This window comes from Peromyscus eremicus, chromosome 5, assembly GCF_949786415.1.
Source record: "Peromyscus eremicus chromosome 5, PerEre_H2_v1, whole genome shotgun sequence".
Taxonomy (NCBI): domain Eukaryota; kingdom Metazoa; phylum Chordata; class Mammalia; order Rodentia; family Cricetidae; genus Peromyscus; species Peromyscus eremicus.
In genome coordinates this window covers 2296106-2302105 of record NC_081420.1, presented here as the reverse complement: position 1 = coordinate 2302105, position 6000 = coordinate 2296106, and positions in this window count along the sequence as shown.

The window sequence follows — 6000 nt, the reverse complement described above, 5'->3', positions numbered from 1 at the left end:
TGCTACCACTGCCTATCCTCTATGTTTAATATTGTGGCTGTTCTGTTTTCTGACCCCAGATAAGTTTATTAGCATGCACAATATTTTGGGGAACACAATACCACTACAGGCTTCAGATCTTCACTTCTCCTTCTGCTCCTCCAAATACAACACCACAGTCTCATTCCTAGCTCCTCAGAATCCAACCTTCCTTCCCCCCACCATACTCATCTCCAATGGATCCCACAGATCTTCCCCACCTAAGCTCCCTCTCCTGAATCTTTGCTCTATCCAACCCCCAATGCCAGCAGGTACTCTCTGGGAACATGCACCTCTTCACCTCTCCATCTTCTTCAAATCCAGTGTGATGCCCAGCTCTAAAGCAGAACACCTACTGTAGCCTCCATTCCCCAATGCACCCTCTTTCAGTGGATCACACAGAACTTTCCCTCTAAGCTTCATTCCCTCAACCTATTGCTTTGCCTCATCCCCCAACTCTAGCAGGCACTCCCTGGGAACACATTGGCCATTCTTGCCAAATAAGCAGGTAGGCTAACTGCAGATATTCACTTCTCCCTCCATTCCTTCAAGTCCAAAACCCCAATCTCATCGAAAAGCCCTGTAGCAATCTTACCACTAGCTCTGTAGCAAAATTTCTGATGTCACCTCTCCTCACTCCCTGCCCCCATTCCAAGGGGACAAACTAAGCAGATCCTGGTGGAACACCCTGCTTTTCTCCCTCTTGCAAAGCCCTACACACTGCCCATAAGCCATCCTCATTCCTAAGTGTCATGTCCCAATACCCAGAAATATATTTTATCTGGAACCTCCGTAGTCACACCTATCAGGAGGGCAGAAAATTTCCTAAAGGCAACACACAGCCACAACACTCTACTAAGAACCAGAGAAGAAATAGAAAGCAGGAAAAAAAATACTCATCCAACAAAGACCAGATACAAGCATCTAGAATTGCATTCTTCCAATCCCAGATGCTTAGACACCAGCATAAAAATACAATCAACAGCAGCCAGGACAATGTGTCTCTACTACGTCCTACCAAACCCACTACAGCAGGTACTGAATATTACAACATATGTGAATCACAACTAAAAAACCCTAAAACACCTTTTATTAATATAATAGAGGTGCTTAAAGAGGAAACAAAGAAATCTCTTTTAAAAAAACTATGAAAAATGAACAAACAGTGGAAGGAAATTAATAAAACCACTCAAGACATGAAAGTGGAAAAAGAATCAAAAAAGAAAACCCAAACTGAGAGAAATCTGGAGATGAAAAATATAGGAACTTGAACAGGAACCTCAGAGGCAAGCTTCACCAACCAAAAGAAACGGAATAAAGAAGTAGAGGGAGGAGAAGAAACAGGGGTCCAAGGGACAGAAAATATTTTCAACAAAATCATAGAAGAAAATTTCCTTAACCTAAAGAAAAATATGCCTATCCAAGTATAAAAAGCATGAAAAATGCCAAAGAGAATGGACCCCCTTGGCATATAATAATCAAAATACTAATGTTATTAAAAACAAGAAATATTAAAGCTACAAGGGAAAAAAGATCAACTAATATAAGAAGGCAGACCTATTACAATTATGCCTGACTTCTCAATGGAAACTCTAAAAGCCAGAAGAGCCTCGACAAATTTTCTGTAGACCACAGATGTCAGCCCAGAGTAATATACCCACAAAAAGGTTCAATCACCATGGATGGAGAAATATGACTTCCCTTGATAAAACAAATTTAAGCAACATCTATCTACAAACCATGCCCTACAGAAGGTACTAAAAGATAAAGTCCAAGCTAAAAAGTTTAACTATATACAAGGAAACACAGGGAATTAATAATCTCAGACAAAGTCAAAAAAAGGAAGCACAGAGAGAAATACACACACACACACACACACACACACACACAACAGGAGAGAGAGAGAGAGAGAGAGAGAGAGAGAGAGAGAGAGAGAGAGAGAGAACACAAAATAAAAAATAATAAGAATCAACAATATTTGGTCATCGATGTCTCTCAACATCAGCAATCTTGTTTTTCCAATAAAAAGACACAGACTAACAGATTAGATACAAAAAAAAAGGATCCAACTTTCTGCTGCATGCAAGATACACATCTTTAACATCAGGGATAGATATAAGCTCAGGGTAAGGAGTTGGAAAAAGATATTTCAAGTAGATGGACCTAAGATACAAGCTAGTGTAGACATTTTAATATCTGACAAAATAGACTTCAAACTGAAACTAATCAGAAGAGATGGCGAAGGGAACTACATACTATCAAAAGAAAATCCACCATAAGGTGGTTCTCATGTAGATTTAGACCAGAATTTCAAAGAAAAGTTAATGCCAATACTCCTCAAATTAATTCACACAATAAAAAACAGAAGAAATATTGCCCAATTCATTTTACAAGGCTACAGTTACGTGGATGCTAAAACCACATAAAGACCAAGCAAAGAACGTGAATGGAATTATAGATCAACTTTCCTTATGAACATAGATGCAAAAATTCTCAATTCAGAAAATAGAAAAATCATGGATCAGTAGGATTACATAGTATAAATGGCCATCCTACCAAAAACAATCTATAAATGCAATGCAGTTCCCATCAAACCTCCAACACAATTCTTTGCAGATCCTAAAAGGTCAATTTTCAGCTTCATATGGGAACATAAAAAACTCAGGATAGCTAAAGCAATCTTAAAGAATGAAAGAACTGCTAGAGAATCACCATTTCAGATTTCAAGCTGTACTTCAGAGCTATAGTTATAAAAAAAAGCATGGTACTGACACAAAAATAGAAAGCAAAGTACATGATCATATGGACAAAGCAGCAGCCTACAAATAAGAAAACAAAATTCACCAAATGTAACTGGAAGTTTTCCTATGTCCCACCTGGTCCTGCAGGTGCTCAGTTCCAAGTAAACACACAGAGACATATTAATTACAGACTGTATGGCCTATGGCTCAGGCTTCTTGCTAATTAGCTCTTTTATCTTAAATTAATACATTTCTATTAATCTGTATGTTGCCATGTGGCCATGGCATTACTGTTCTGCTGGCATCTTGTTGCTTCTTGGGTGGCAGGCTGGCATCTCCTCTTACTCTGCCCTTCTTCTCCTCTATCTTCAGTTTGAATATATTGCCTAACCTTATTCTGCCTTGCCATTGGCCAAACAGCTTTATTTATCAACCAATGAGAGCACCACATATTCACAGTGTACAGAAAGACATCCCAGAGTACTTCCTCTTTTCTGTTTAATCAAAAAGGAATGTTTTAACTTTAACATAGTAAATTATATATAACAAACAGTTATCAGGCAAGAATTATAGTTACAATACCTAATATATTTGCATTTGGTAAAATTAAAGAAAATATTCTATCATCTATCCTATATTTGTGAGTCTAAAGTTTTATATCTAATTTACTTTTTATCATAACTAAAGAAAACTGTAATTATAACTACCTAGTCTTCAACTCCATCAAAGACCCCGGAAGGATATAACATTACTTAAGTAAACAGGAAGTGCATTGTAAGCAATTTCCAAAATTCTAGAAATGACAGAGACATCTGGCTGCCTGGACAGTCACCCAAAGTTTCTCTGCAACGTTGGGACATCCATCTTCCACCCTACAGGCCTAGAGTCTCTGGTAGACTTTTTTTGTGATTCAGGAAATTTGAAAGATTGTCTCACCTATTGTTAAAGTTCATCAGTCACTTTTCTCTGTGTCCTGCAGAATGTCTGGCAGGGTCTTTTGTGAAGCAAGAATCTGAAGGACCACCTTGCCTTGTTTTGGCAAAGTTCAGTGGTCACTTTTCCAGGGGTCCTGCATGTCTAGTTTATATACCATATTGTCAGGCAGTCCAGGCAAAAGCAGTTTCTTTCCCAAATGGCCAATTTTGCCAAGAAGAAGATAAACTCCATATGAGGTTTCTTAAATGGCTATCATCTTCTCTGAAGTAGATTGGTGCTGCCAGTAGCAGATATATCTCAATGTCTAGAAAAGTCTAAGTTCTTAAAATATTTTAAATGTCATTTGTAGGTCTTTGAAGTGTTTGAAGATTACCTATCTAAGTGAAATTTATCTATGTATACCTAGAAAACTTAATGAGCATGACTATAAATATGATTATCATAGATGACTATTAATCTGTATTTCTTAATTATATACCACAATTTTAAATGAGTTGCATAAACATAATATCTTAAAGAATAGAAATATATATATATATAGTATAACAAAATTAACTTTAAATTTTTATCAATAAACTAAATTCCATAGCAATGAAAAATATTTCAAACAAGTTGTTGCTTTTTAAAAGTAGATTCAATAATCTACCCTTTCATCCTATCATATCTATATCCCCTTTTCTTCTTAGGAAAAAGATTGCATTCATAATCAACCCCCTTTAAATAAAAATAAACATTTATAAACAATATTTTGGGGTTTTGAGTGTAGCTTTTCACACTACTTTCTGCTGATTGGAGGAACTGGCACTCTTATGGGGATCCTGAGAAAATTCGAGATAATGATCAAGTCCTGGGAAGACCAGCTATAACCTTTGCTGATAGGTGCCATCTGTTAAGGTTCAGGAAGTCTTACTTGATCAAATCTGGAACAAATCCCTAGCCTCTTGCTTCCTGTAGAAACAAAAGCAGATCCTCCTTTCCAAAGCAACATATCCTTAGATTCAAATTTTGAAGTCAAGATACATATATATATATATATATATATATATATATATATATATATATATATATATAGGTTTAACTTAGCAGCTTTTTACAATCAAATATCTTTCTGCAGTTAGCTCATTAACAGTCAAAAATTATAGAAAACACAATATACATAATCAAGTCTCTGGGCAATTTCCATGTTTATATGGTTATTTCTTTTATATTACTTTTATTGTCTCTAAAGACTTTATTTTTTTAAGCTATTTATCTCTTTATATAACTGCATATACTCATTTTCCTCTCTCTACCAAGCCAACATACATTTTTACACATACTGCAAACTGTTTAGAGGTTTATTCCATCTGAATCTGTCTTATTATGTATCTATAATCCTTTTCTAACCAGGAGAGATTTTTAAACTGCTAAGTGGCTTGGCAGCTTTGGTTGTTGACTCTGCCCTGTTCAGCTTCCCAACATGGCAGAGGATTATTTACCTCCAGCTCTGGGAGCCATGCTCACCACCAACTCTGGGAAGCAACGGGTCTATGCCTCCATCAAGCAGTGTGTAGCCCAGAACCCTTTTTTTTTTCTTGTCTGTATGAGCAAAAGCTAAATTCACTATGCAGTATGCTGTGCAGCTTGGAGATCCTTTTGTGCGTGGTGGCAGGAATCATCCATGCTGTGCTCAAGCTCAAATGTCACAGTGTCTCTGTGCCACAGCTCACACGAGAGAAACAAACTAGGAAACTGTTCTTGGTTACATTTTAGAACACTTTTTTTTAAATCTTTCTCAGGTTTAACTCAGAGAAATCGGTAGCCCTCCCATATACAAATGATAAATGGACTGAGAAAGAAATCAGAGGAACATCACCCTTTACAATAGCTACAAATAATATAAAATACCTTGGGGTAATTCTAACTAGGCAAATGAAGGACCTATATGATAAGAATTTTAAGTCTCTGAAAAAAGAAATTGAAGAAGATATCAGAAATGGAAAGATCTCCCATGCTCATGGTTAGGTAGGATTAATATAGTAAAAATGGTAATCTTACCAAAAGCAATCTACAGATTCAATGTAATCCCCATCAAAATCCCAACACAATTCTTCACAGACTTAGAAAATATTATTTGTAATAGCCAGAACCTGGAAACAACCTAGATGCCCCTTAACTGAAGAACGGATTAAGAAAATGTGGTACATATACACAATGGAGTACTGCTCAGCAGAGAAAAACAATGACATCAACCTCATGTAGAAAAACAAACAAAACAAAAAGGATAGCTAAAAGAATCCTGTGCAATAACACAACCTCTGGAGGC